Raw genomic sequence first — 15,184 nt, forward strand, 5'->3', positions numbered from 1 at the left:
TATGACTAAGAAAAATTGGGATGGTTTCTCATCTTGAAATGTAAGTTGGTGCGTGGGGTCATTTATGGGTCTTTGATAGGCTGCGTTCATCCGTGCTACTTCATTCTCAATTAGACCTATCAAGAAGGGACATCCTTCCATCATGTAGTCTGTGGTATTACACCCATTGCAAGTGGTTGTTACAACTTGATTCACTTGGGTGTGTCCCTTGAGTTTTAGGGCCTTTATCCTATAGATTAAAGATGTAAATTTAGCCTCTTCAGCTAAGGAAGGTTGAACTTAATATACATCCCCTCTTGAAGGTGTGAGTCTATCGGGTTTCCTAGTTATCTCCCATTGTAGGCTCTTTTTTGCTAGATCCTCTAGAAATTATCAGGCTTCTATAGGCTCTTTGTTCATAAATTGACCCTGACACATTGATTCTAACATGGTTATAGAGTTTGGGTCTAATTTGTCATAAATAATTTGGCACAGCCTCCAAGTTTCTATTCTATGGTGTGGGCATTGACTCAAAAGATTCTTAAAATGATCAAAGCACTTCCAAAAAGACTCATCGGGTAATTGATAAAATTGATTAATTTCATTCCTAAATTTGGCAGTCTTATGATGTGAAAAATTTTTTTTCAAGAACACTTTAACAAAACCCTCCCATGATGCTATGGATTGGTTAGGAAGATTGTATAACCACTTTTTGGCACTATTCTTGAAGGCAAAGTTGATCAATCTAAGTTTTACAGCATCCTCAGTGAGCTGTTGAAGCCACATCATGGTGCATACTTTCTCAAATTTTTTCATAAAAATGTATGCATCCTCAATTCTAGTAAATTTGAGAAGCATGTTTATGATTTGGGGTTTAATTTTAAAATTGGCATCAGTTTGTGGCAGTCGGATACATGAGGATTGGGCTGACCCTACTGGATAGCAAAGATCTTTCAGTACCCGAGGTTCATGTTCGGGTTCACCCATGGTAGGCTTAAGGTCTACTGGACTAGATGCAAGGTTTGGATCCATTTTTACTAATCGACTAGATATCCTTGTTTAAAAAATTTAAGAATTTTTAGTTATTTTTGTAATTTTTTTTTTTAAAAGAGAAGAGGAAAGAGAGATAGATGAGAAGTGAATTCTAAAGATGAGAGCTTAAGGAGTCCTAAATCGAAAGATGATAGAGAAGAGTATTTTAATTAGGATTAATGGTTGTAGGTTAGTAATCAAGTTATGCAGTCAATCCTAGCTAAGAATAATCCTAGATCTAGACAGCTCCTAAATGTCAAAGTTGTCTTTGAGCACTCCAGGTAAAAGACTAGCCACTCAACTGGCCAGATAAGTGTAAGGTTGGTGGAGGTCTCCCCGTTGCTTTTCTTAGACACCAACTGAGTTGGTCAGATAAAAAAATGGAACCAATTAAATGACCATCTTCCTTCAAGACATAGTCGCTGAACCACTTTCCTAGAACCAGTCAAACTGACTAACCGTAATCTGATCCAACTCTTTGGATCCCTTATCCTATTGAGCTCGAGAGTTCTTAGAGGCCAATGTCTAATTGATTTTAAGTTAAGATTTAGGTCAATGCAATATGCAGGATAGTGGTTTGTGGGCCAAGGAAGGGTGATGAAATCCCCATCTTATCTTGTTTAGGGTTTGTGCCCTTAAGATTTTTTATGAAATTATGCAATGCAAGAAGAAAAGATGGTCAGATTTGGTAGTTAGTCAAGAGTAAATTGATTTATTTTACTTTTTAGATTTTGTGATTAAGTATCTAATTTTCTAAGTAGATTATGAGGTGTCAATGTAGAGATTTTTTTTTTTTTGAAGAAAGTAAGTTTGATTAAGAAACTAAGCAAGTTAGAAAGTAAAGAAAATAAGAAACTAAGAATAAGATTAATTTTTTTTAAAAAATAATCGTATCTAGATTTTCGACAACGATGTCAAAATTTGATCACTATCATAGGCGGTCAAGAATAAAAACCAACTCAAACTATATAGATAGGGTGAGTAGAGATCGTTTCCATGGAGATCTAGGGCGATTATCTTTTTTTTTAAGAAAAAATAAAAGAAAATTATTTGTAGAAGGATTAAATAAAAATAAAATAGCAAAAATTAAATTAAAAATATAAATTAATTTATGAAAGAAAATAAGTCAGAAAAATAATCTAAAAATTTTGAATCCACCATGCAAATTAGATTTATTTATTTTTTTTCTTATGTTGTAATATTAATTCTTATGATTAAGATATTAGCATAGCTTATCTCTAAGGGATACGGACTGTATCAGTAGATTATAGCTCATCCTATCTAAGTATAAACTATCTAAATTCAATTACAAGATATAAGATTTAATCTAACATATCACGATCTCTCTCTCTTAGGCATGTATCGTATCCAGGGATCACGGCACGTCAGTACAGGGTATAGACCGTGTAGGCTAAATCAATATCTCAGAAAAATAAAAAGATATAAAATAAAAATATAATTTTATTGTATAAAAATTAAATACAAGAAAAATATATTTACAGGCTTCATCATATTCCTGAAAGGATTTAGCCATGCATCAAGATCTCTAGCTCCATAATCTCCCAATATTTGATCTCTAAAGCTCTCTAATTTTTTTCTCTATTTTTTTCTTAGTTTTTCTCTGATTTTTTCTCTTCTCTACTCTTATTCTCGGACCTCCTATTTATAGATAAATTTTTTATATTTTTTTAATAAGAAAAAGAGTCCTAAAACCCTTAGAATTCGTATAATATCCTTTACATTAATTTCTGGCCATCGGATCAGCTTTGGATGGCTCAGATCTGTCCAAAAATTATAGTTTTAATCTTTATCAATGTTGGATTCAACCACAACCATTCGATCATGCCTCAAATGAATTTTTGGCCGTTGATCAGTGCCTTTGATTTCCTTAACACAATCAGGATCAATGCTAGCCATTGGATCAGACTCCAGATTCATTTTTGACTGTTAGATCATGTAAAGAGGCTTCCACCCATCGTGGACCGCACTGTGGACCGCAAACTATTCCTGTGGATCGCATCTTTGATTCTGTGGATCGAGTGGTCGGTCCATCGTGCATCGAAGGTAATAAAAATTATTTTTTAAGATATTTTGGCTCGATTTTGGCTCTGATTTTTATCTAAAAAATAAGAAAAAATATGTATTAAATTTTTTATTAATTTTTCAATATTTTAGTACTGAGATTCTTAATTAAATTAATATCTATTTTTTATAAATATGTTCTAATTTTATATTTTTTTAAAATTATTTATTTTTATAAAAAAATTAATTTATTCATGAAATTAGATTTTTAAGAAGATGTTAGCACCATAAATTATCAAAAATATCTTCAATAAATATAAAAATATATCACTTATCACAGGATTCGTAAGTCAGTAGAAGATTTGAAGAAGGTGAAAGATTCCTTAATGTTAGAGATGGAAGACCAGTTTCAGTTCTAGCATTAGAAATTATTAAGCTTGTATTCAAGTCCAATGTAATTGTTCTTAATGAATATCACTTTTGTCTTTTTTTTTTATTGAATATTATTTTTGTAGGCCTCTTGGCCATGTACGGTTATGAAATTTTAATAAAAAGAGATAATTTTAATATCATTATAAATGATGTTAATGTGATGAATGGATAGCTGAATAATAGAATTTATATTTTATCACAACCTATTAGTGTGATATACATATCCAGCAAACATTCTAGAATTAGTAATATCTCAGATATCTATCTTTGGTACTGTAAGTTAGATCATGTTAATAAGAACAGAATAAACAGATTGACACAAGAGAAAATCCTCAAAGTCAGTGATTGTGAATCACTTCCAACTTGTGAGTCATGTCTTCTTAGAAAAATGATTCAAATCATCTTTTACTGAAAAAGATGAGCGAGCCAATGAAATTCTAGGTCTGATACATACTGATGTATGTGGACCGATGAACATCAGTGTCAGAGATGGATATTATTATTTCATTACATTTATAAATAACCTATCGAGATATAGACACATCTACTTAATGACACATAAGTCAGAATTATTTGAAATATTCAAAACGATTCCGTAATGAAGTAGAGAAACAAACTGAAAAGAGTATTAAAACTCTTCATTCCGATTGAGGAGGAGAATACCTCTCTAGTGAGTTTCTGATATACTTAGAAGAGAATGAAATTCTCTCATAATGGACTTCTCTTAGAATACCACAGCATAATGGTATGTCAGAAAAGAGGACTCAAATCCTGTTAAACATGGTTCGATCTATGATGGGCTTTGCAAGTCTATCGATCTCTTTTTGGAGATATGCATTGAGTCAGCTTGTTATATTTTAAATAAAATTTTGAGTAAGTCCGTAAGTAAAACACCATATGAGATGTAGACAGGACGTAAGTCAGTACTCTCTCACCTTAGGGTTTGGGGATGTCCGACTTATGTCAAATATTTGAAAACTGACAAGCTTGGACTTAGGTTTGACAAGTGTCCATTTGTAGGGTACCCAAAAGAGATCAAGAGATATTACTTCTACCTTGTTAATGAATAAAAGGTGTTTGTCAGTAATAGGACAATCTTTCTAAAAAAGGAGTTTCTTGGGGAAGAAACTAATGCCTCAAAGATTGAACTTGATGAAGTTCGATCGGTAGAAGAACTGACACAATCTAGTAGACCTATAGAGTTGGATTTGATTATATCAAATTCGAAATCTATTATAGAAATATCTTTAAAGAGATTCGATAGAGTATCGTGTCAACCAGATAGATACTACAGTTACTTGATCCAGGATGGTGATCTAGTTAAACTCTATGAGAACAATGAGGATCCAATCACCTATATGGATGAGATGTAGAGGTTTGACTCCGATAAGTGGCTGGAAGCCATGAAATCTGAAATAAAATTCATGAAGGTCAATGATGTATGGACATTGATTGACCCACCTGAAGGGATAAAACTCATAGGATGTAAGTGGATCTTTAAAGAAAGAGAGATATAGATGGGAAGATGGAGATCTATAAAGTTTGTTTGGTTGTCAAAGATTACCTTCAGTATTATGGTATTGACTATGATGAGATATTTGTTGGGAATAGTGTCCCAAAGCCAATCGTCAGCCTGTTGACGGTTGTGCTCCTTTTTGTATTAGTACATGAATTATAAATAAATAAAAATTATTTTGATATTTTTTCATCACAAATGTTTCATCTTCTAATGAACTCCTGTGTTGTGGTGAAGTCCTTAGGACTATTTAGACTCGACAAAGGAGGATTTGTCGCTTAGTCCTTAAACATGTTCGCGACCAAATGATACGTTGTTACCAAAGATGACAACGTTTATCGAGCATAGGTCGTTGTGTGCCATATGGGTTGGTTGTCCTCATAACCAAAGAGTGTGGAGACACTGGTATGGCATACAGGTGAGATATAATGGTACATCTGCATTGAATGTGACCAACTCCGGAGCTATTTCTGCTGTCAAGATTTGCTCCGATAGGATATGGGTATAAATGTCCCTCCGATCTGAGACCGCCACGGTGACTTGCAAGCAACTCACTGCACTTAGGCACTGGACTACCTGAATTTCTAATTCAGTGATGGAAGGTTGCTGGGTGTAGTCAAGTACTTGACTTGTCGGTGCGTGTGTCAAGATGGGATTGACCACTCCAGTTTAGGAGCTGTGTACAGTCGTGTTTCAATTTAGCAAAATCTTGGTCAGGGTAGTCCTAGTGAGGAGTCACAGGACTAATTGAGTTGAGCACGATTCGGATGATATCATCAGGGTTGACAGTTTAACCCTGAGTCATCCTAAACACAGGGGTCAAAATGGATGAATTATACGGTAACCATATTTACGTAGGTTCTGAATATTGCGATTGTGATTATTCGACCTATCCGGTCGTCGGATACCATTACTAGATGGTCACTTCGATTAGTACAGAAATTAGTTTCTGTGCTACCGGCTTAGGTTCGAACCTGTGGGGTCACACACATTAGAGGTTCCTTTCTGATCTGATGGCTGATTATGAGTCTTATCTATCTGGGACTCTATGATTGAGAATTAAGATTCTCTAATCATGAGTTTCACACATTTTGGGTACTGGGGTCAAAATTTTGAATTTCAAATTTTGAATTTGAAATTTGAACTCTTTGATCAGGATTTCATATCGATGGTCTCTGATGCCTGATTGCCTATTGGATTTGGACTCAATATTTATGAGAGGTTTAATTAGTGATTTAATCACTAATTAACTCAATTTGATTGAGTAATTATTTTTGGATCAAGTCCAATTGAATTGGATTCAGTTTGGATTGACCCGATTAGGTTAAATGTTGACCTAATCGCTAAGGTGGTTTAGTCCCTGATTTGATCAGGGGTTAGGTTTAGTTAATTTCTGATTTGATTAGAATTTTATTGAGCCTAATTAAGCCTAATTATGTTGGGTTTAATCTGGTCTAATTGTGCTTAACCTATTTTAAACTAGGTTGGCTCAATTTGAATCAAACCACCTTGTTTTAAATTCCTTGCGACACCCAACTTCCTTGCACCCATTTGAATTCACGAGAAGAAACTTCTCGTGAAATTTTTCTCATGCAAAACCCTTCCCCACGCCCTCATTTGTGCACCATATGGATGGATAAAATAATTAGTTAGCCATTCAAATTCAAAGCATGTTTGAATTTGAATGGATAACTTATCACTAGCCCTTTCATCCTTATCCATTTTGTGCGCCACATTACTTACACGAGAAAAGGTTTCTCATAAAATATTTTTCACACATAAAGAGCCACGCCCCTTCTATTCTCACATCCAAAAGGATAGGGATAAGTTGGTTTTCGTTTGAATTCAAATTTGATTTGAATTCAAATGTGTAACCTCTTGTCTTTATCCTCTCACGCGGATAAGTCACGTTCGACGTTGTTTTAAAAAGAGGAGAAAGGTGGGACGTGCGTAAAAATTTTAAGAGAGAAACTTTGGGGTGTGAGGAAGGCTTCTGCACAAGGTGAAGGTCCAAAACCTTCTGAGAGAAAAAGAAAGAAAAGAGAGAAAATTGGGCGCAGGGTTTTTGGTGTGTACCCTAGGGTTTCTACCTAGGGTTCGGGAAGTGAGATTGGTGTGCCACGAGTGTCGTGAGTCCACCAAATTTCAGGGAGAGATCCATCAGCCTCTCAAGCAACTGTGCAGATGATCCAGAGCATCCAAGAAGTCAGCACACATCGATCGAAGGAGTTCGATCAACATCTGCCATCAAAAGGGTGAAATCACGAACTAGCATTCGTGAGGAGCTGATCAGACGGGAGCTTCGTGTGGATGATCCATAGAGGTCAGACATTTGTGTGACTGTGACGTAATGATCAGAGCCCCCCGACGGTGATCAGATTGCGGTGATCGACTATCCGTAAAAAGGTGATGTGTTCTGAACACAGTACTGTAAAACGTTTACTGATTCAAATTTGAATTTCAAATTTAAATGCATGCTGTTGTATCATATTTAGATCCTAGTGTAGGGTTAATTAGTATTAATTAATGAGATTAATTAATAATTTTACTGTAAAATAGTAATTTTGAAAAAGTTTTAAAATTACCATTTTGCCCCTGCACTAAATTTTCACTACAAATGGTATCAGAGCGTGGTTCTAGAATATGATATACATATGCATGCGTAGATTAAGGTGTAATCTATAAGTTTAAATTTAAAATTCAAAATTTAAAATTCAAAATTCAAAAAGATTTGAAATTTAAAATTTAAAATTTGAAATTTGTTAGAAGTTTCAAATTTGAAATTCAAAATTTGAAATTTGAAATTAGGTTGAAATCTCAAATTTGAAATTTGAAATTTGAAATTTGAAATTTAAAATTTGAAATTTGGTTGAAATCTCAAATTTGAAATTTGAAATTTGAAATTTAAAATTCAAAATTCAAAATTTAAAATTCAAAGATTGGAAATTCGAAGTTTGAAATTTGGTTGAAATCTCAAATTTGAAATTTAAAATTTAAAATTTGAAATTTGAAATTCAAAATTTAAATTTTGAAATTGGTATATTTAGATATACTTGATCCAAGTAGCAAGTAATCTAATTGGGTTGGTTGCCATGGCCGTCCGGTCATAGGAGAAAAGTAGGGTTTAAAGGCCCTCTCTTCCCATTCGATGGGGTCTCCTATGGCGGTAGGGGTGCCGATGCAATTATATCCCATGTCGATGAAGCAGCGAAAGGACTTAATTAAGAAATTTATCATGAATGTGTTAGATTAGATCTAAAAGAAAATTTATGATTTATTTTGAGTTATTTTCTATTATGAAATGAGCAATAAAATTGCTGTTTATGAAATGTGCTGACCCGTTTGTGAAATGAGTTAACACATTTGGTGAACAGAAAATAAAATCTTTCAAATTTAAAAATTATTTTCGAAATGTCAAACCCTGATCCATCAGCCCAAGTACTTAATTAAAAGAATTAAGTGTTGTCTAGTAGGTCTAGAATTATGAATTAAGACATAAGACAATTGCATAAACTTGTGGGTCAATGGGTTAGATGAATTAGGTCCATAATTGGGTTAGATCTAAGGTTAGTTTCAAAAATGGACTAAATGGAGTAATTGGTCAAATCTAATCAAAAGTTGAATTAGATTAGGTCAAGGATACTCTAGACTCAACTTCAATAGTTGTAGTTGAATGGGTCCATGTCTTTAACTAGACCAAAATGGACTTAATTCATGGCTACGCGGTGGAGCCCTATTTACTAAGTTGATCAAAATTAAAACTAATGAACCGGTTGGTGTCTAAGGTAAGTTCGGCAGTTTTGACCAATGGTTCTTAAGCGGGAGCTACTCGCATTGGTTCGATCATTGACGAGTTAATGGCAAATCCCCACCACTAATCTCACTTACCTGGCCAATCTGGTAAGTTAGATTTTGATTAGATCACTTGGTGATTAGAGCTCACCCATGTCATTAGGTAAATCAGTGTGACTGATTTAGGTGCTCCTAATGCCAGCTTTAATTAAATCTTTTTTTAATCTGACTTGGTGAAGTCAGTGGGAGGATTGAAATTGGCTGGATGATTTCTTCTCTACTATTCTTTAATAAAATCCTCAAAATTATTAGGTCCCTAAAATAATTAAGTTATAATGATAACTAAGTCATAGCCTCCCATTAAGTGAGTGATAATGAGTCCATTAGTTCAATGATCATTGGAGGCCCAAAGGCCTGGTGCTCATTGGCTAATGGAATTATTATTCATAATATGATAATTTGATTGAGCTTTCTGATGGTGGTTAGGTTGGCCGGCCAAAGTCGGGCCTGATCATTTATTGGTCCGATTCACTAAATTAAGTCATGTTAATGGTTGGACCTAACCAGATCTTTTCAGTGGAGGCCAAAGCCTACTGATTAGGTTCTGGGGCAAAATCAATTACTAGAAGTTATTTAGAGAAACAACTGGTTAAGAACCTACCCATAGATGCACATGGGTTGACCAACCAAAGTTGGGCTCGTGTGTAGTCTGTGTAGATTCTAGTACCCATTAAGGAATTAAAGTAATTCCTCGAATTGGAGGATGAGGCTACCAGTTCGTAAAAATATTGGGAAAAACTTTAGACTAAAATCCAAATCTTTAGTATTAATTTATGTACTAATAGAGGTCTCGTTTTCCTTTAAGCAGCTATGGCCACTACCCTGTCGCTCCGGTCATTATTAGATAATGACAAGCTCATGGGACCCAATTTCGATAGCTGGTATCAAAAATTGAAAATCATCCTTGAGCATGAGCGGATGCTTTATGTAGTAACGGATCCAGCACCTGAGGAGCCAGCTCCGAACGCTAGTAAGGCGATCCCAGACACTTATTTGAAGTGGCTCAATGACCGCACCACCGTTCGATGTATTATGCTGGCAGCAATGAATGACGAGTTCAGCCGAAGGTTTGAGAACGCCCAGCCACAGGAGATGCTTCAAATATTGAACGACTCCTTTGGCACGCCTGACGACGTTGAAAGGCATAAAACTAGTTGTGCCATTTTCAATGCTCGGATGAGGGATGGGGCCTCAGTCACTGATCATGTACTGTACATGATCGAGATGATTGAGCTCCTAAGCAAATTGGGCTTTCCTCTGCACAAGCAGCTCGGTAAGGATGCGATCCTTAATTCCTTGCCCAAGTCCTTCCTCTCATTTCTTACTCATTTTCGAATGACAAAGCCTGCAGTAAACTACCACGAATTGTTGGGGTTACTGCAGAACTTTGAGAAGGATCACCAACTCCATAAGGAGTCGGTGAATGTAGTGGGAGGGTCTTCTTCTCGTCGTCAACCTTTTGGGAAGGGGAAGAAGAACAAGAAGAAGAAAAATAAGAAGGTGCAATCTCATACTGGGACAGTAGCACGGGGTCAGACCACGAAGCACAAGCACGACCAGAGCTAGGCGGAGTACTTCTTTTGCAAGAAGCACGGGCATTGGAAGAGGAACTGTCCTCAATATATTGCCTCCCTGGACCCGAACAGGCCAAAGAAGAAGCAAGGTAATTATATGATAACTCCTTGCAACTTTTCGATTTGTGATACTACTGCCTGGGTATTGGATACCGGAAGCCCTTATCATATTTGTAATTCGATGCAGGGTCTGCAGGTCAGTAGGAGATTTGATGAAGACGAGAGGTTCCTGAATGTTGGAGATGGAAGTAAAGTTTCAGTTCTAGCTTTAGGAATCATGAGTCTTGTAATCAATTCTCGTAATGTAATTCTGAGTGAATGTCACTATTGTCCAAGTTTTTTATTAAATATTGTTTCTGTAGGCCTTTTGGCCATGTACGGTTATAATTTTTTAATAAAAAAAAAATTTGTAATATCATTTTGAATGGTGTTACAATATTTGTTGGATAATTAAATAATAAAATTTACTTACTATCACAGCCTGTTAATGTGGTTCAAAAATTTGGTAAACGCTCTAGAATAGATAATGTATCAGAAGTCTACCTTTGGCACTGTAGGCTAGGTCATATCAATAAGAACAGGATAAACAGGTTGGCTCAAGAAGGAATTCTTGAAGTTAGTGATTGTGAATCACTTCCAACCTGTGAGTCCTGTCTTCTTGAGAAGATGACCAAGTCACCTTTTACTGGAAAAGGTGAGCGAGCCAGTGAACTCTTAGGTCTGGTACATTTTGATGTATGTGGACCCATGAGCTCAAGTGCAAGAGATGGATTTTTCTACTTCATAACCTTCACAGATGACCTATCTAGGTATGGGTATGTCTATTTAATGAAGCATAAGTCAGAATCATTTGAAATGTTCAAACTATTCCGAAATGAGGTAGAAAAATAAACTGGGAAGTGTATTAAAACTCTTCGATCTGATTGAGGAGGTGAATACCTTTCCAATGAGTTTCTGACATATCTAGGAGAGAATGGGATTCTCTCTCAGTGGACTCCTCCTGGAACACCACAGCATAATGGTGTGTCTGAAAGGAGGAATCGGATCCTGTTAGATATGGTTCGATCCATGATGGGGTTTGCTGGTCTGCCGATCTCCCTCTGGGGATATGCGCTCGAATCGGCTTGTTACCTTCTAAATAGAGTTCCGAATAAGTCTGTAGCCAAAACGCCATATGAGATATGGATAGGACGTAAGCCAGTACTCTCGCACCTTAGGGTTTGGGGGTGTCCGACTTATGTTAAACGTTTAATTACAGACAAGCTTGGACCTAGGTCTGACAAGTGTAATTTTATAGGGTACCCAAAAGAGACCAAAGGGTATTATTTCTACCTTGCTGATGAGCAAAAGGTGTTTGTCAGCCTTAAGGCAATCTTTTTAGAAAAGGAGTTCCTTAGTGAAGGAACTATTGCCTCTAAAGTCGAACTTGATGAAGTTCGACAGGTGGAAAAATCGACACATATTACTGAACCTGAACCGGATTTGATTAGATCAGATCCGGAGCCCATTGATTATGCACCCTTAAGGCGGTCTGGTAGAGTACCACATCAACCGGACAGATACTATGGTTTCTTGGTCCGGGATGGTGATTCTGTCGAACTTGATGAAAACGATGAGGATCCGATCACCTACATGGATGCAATGCAGAGACCTGACTCTGAGAAATGTTTAGAGGCCATGAAATCCGAAATGGAGTCCATGAAGGTCAACGATGTGTGGACATTGGTTGACCCACCCGAAGGAGTAAAACCCATAGGGTGTAAGTGGGTCTTCAAAAGGAAGAGGGGCGCAGACGGAAAGGTGGAGACCTATAAAGCCCGTCTGGTTGCCAAGGGATATCGTCAACGTTATGGTATAGACTATGACGAGACATTTTCTCCTGTGGCAATGCTCAAATCCATTCGGATTATGCTTGCGATAGCTGCCCATCTGGACTATGAAATCTGGCAGATGGATGTGAAGACAGCTTTCCTAAACGGAGAGCTGGACGAAGAGGTGTATATGATACAACCTGAAGGGTTCACATCCACAGATGAGTCTAAGGTGTGCAAGCTACAGAGGTCCATTTATGGACTTAAGCAGGCATCTCGGAGTTGGAACATACGTTTTGATAGGACGATCAAAACGTATGGCTTCGTTAAGAACGGAGAAGAGCCCTACATTTATAAGTGGGCTAATGGTTCAGTAGTAGTATTTCTTGTATTGTATGTGGATGACATTCTTTTAATCGGGAATGATGTCCCTGCATTACAGGGAATAAAGATTTGGCTATCGTCACAGTTCTCCATGAAGGATCTGGGAGAAGCTTCCTACATCCTAGGGATGAGGATCTATAGGGATAGATCCAAAAAGTTGCTTGGCTTATCCCAGTCCACGTACATTGATACTATGCTGAAAAGGTTCAGCATGAAAAATTCCAAGAAAGGCTATCTACCGATAGGCCATGAAATTTCTCTCTCGAAGAGGGATTGTCCGACAACACCTCAAGAGAGAGAGCGTATGGATAGGATTCCATATGCTTCGGCAGTGGGATCTATCATGTACGCTATGACATGTACACGATCAGATGTGGCATACTCACTAGGGGTAGTGAGTAGATACCAATCTGATCCAGGAGAGAATCACTGGAAGGTTGTTAAAACCATCCTGAAGTATTTAAGAAATACTAAGGACCAGTGGCTTATATATGGTGAATCGGACTTGAGACTTATAGGGTTTACAGACTCTAGTTTCCAGTCTGATCGCGATGATAGCAAGAGTGTGTCAGGATTTATTTTTACCCTTAATGGTGGGGCTGTCTGCTGGAAGAGTTCCAAGCAGCACACTGTGGCTGATTCAGTATGCGAGGCGGAGTATATTGCTGCATCAGATGCTGCCAAAGAAGCGGTGTGGCTGAGGAAATTCATCACCGAGCTCGGAGTAGCATCCTCCCTTGTTGGTCCAGTTCTGCTCTACTGCGACAGCTCTGGAGCCATTGCTCAGGCGAAGGAACCAAAGGCACACCAGCGGACGAAGCATATTCTGCACCGCTACCATCTCATCCGGGAGAACGTGGATTGAGGTGACGTCGACCTTCAGAAGATCGACGGGAAGGAGAACCTGGCCGACCCATTCACTAAAGCCATTGCGGTGAAGGAGTTCAACGACTACAAGTCGAAGATGGGTATTAGATACTGCACCGATAGGCTTTAGGTCAAGTGGGAGATTGTTGGGAATAGTGTCCCAAAGCCAATCGTCAGCCTGTTGACGGTTGTGCTCCTTTTTGTATTAGTACATGAATTATAAATAAATAAAAGTTATTTTGATATTTTTTAATCACAAATGTTTCATCTTCTAATGAACTCCTGTGTTGTGGTGAAGTCCTTAGGACTATTTAGACTCGACAAAGGAGGATTTGTCGCTTAGTCCTTAAACATGTTCGCGACCAAATGATACGTTGTTACCAAGGACGACAACGTTTATCGAGCATAGGTCGTTGTGTGCCATATGGGTTGGTTGTCCTCATAACCAAAGAGTGTGGAGATACTGGTATGGCATACAGGTGAGATGTAATGGTACATCTGCACTGAACGTGACCAACTCTGGAGCTATTTCTGCTGTCAAGATTTGCTCCGATGGGATATGGGTATAAATGCCCCTCCGACCTGAGACCGCCACGGTGACTTGCAAGCAACTCACTGCACATAGGCACTGGACTACCTGAATTTCTAATTCAGTGATGGAAGGTTGCTGGGTGTAGTCAAGTACTTGACTTGTCAGTGCGTGTGTCAAGATGAGATTGACCACTCCAGTTTAGGAGCTGTGTACAATCGTGTTTCAATTTAGCAAAACCTTGGCCAGAGTAGTCCTAGTGAGGAGTCACAGGACTAATTGAGTTGAGCACGATTCGGATGATATCATCAGGGTTGACAGTTTAACCCTGAGTCGTCCTAAACACAGGGGTCAAAAGGGATGAATTATACGGTAACCATATTCACGTAGGTTCTGAATATTGCGATTGTGATTATTCGACCTATCCGATCGTCGGGTACCATTGCTAGATGGTCACTTCGATTAGTACAGAAATTGGTTCCTGTGCTACTGGCTTAGGTTCGAACCTGCGGGGTCACACACATTAGAGATTTCTTTCTGATCTGATGGCTGATTATGAGTCTTATCTATCTGAGACTCTATGATTAAGAATTAGGATTCTCTAATCATGAGTTCCACATATTTTGGGTACTGGGGTCAAAATTTTGAATTTCAAATTTTGAATTTAAAATTTGAACTCTTTGATCAGGGTTTCATATCGATGGTCTCTGATGCCTGATTGCCCATCGAATTTGGACTCAATATTTATGAGAGGTTTAATCACTAATTAACTCAATTTGATTGAGTAATTATTTTTGGATCAAGTCCAATTGAATTGGATTCAGTTTGGATTGATCCGATTAGGTTAAATGTTGACCTAATCGCTAAGGTGGTTTAGTCCCTGATTTGATCAGGGGTTAGGTTTAGTTAATTCCTGATTTGATTAAGATTTTATTGAGCCTAATTAAGCCTAATTATATTGGGTTTAATCTGGTCTAATTGTTCTTAACCTATTTTAAACTAGGTTGGCTCAATTTGAATCAAACCACCTTGTTTTAAATTCCCTACGACACCCAACTTCTTTGCACCCATTTGAATTCACGAGAAGAAACTTCTCGTGAAATTTTTCTCACACAAAACCCTTCCCCACGCCCTCATTTGTGCACCATATGGATGGATAAAATAATTAGTTAGCCATTCAAATTCA

Source organism: Elaeis guineensis, chromosome 1 (genome assembly GCF_000442705.2).
Source record: "Elaeis guineensis isolate ETL-2024a chromosome 1, EG11, whole genome shotgun sequence".
In the NCBI taxonomy this organism is placed as follows: domain Eukaryota; kingdom Viridiplantae; phylum Streptophyta; class Magnoliopsida; order Arecales; family Arecaceae; genus Elaeis; species Elaeis guineensis.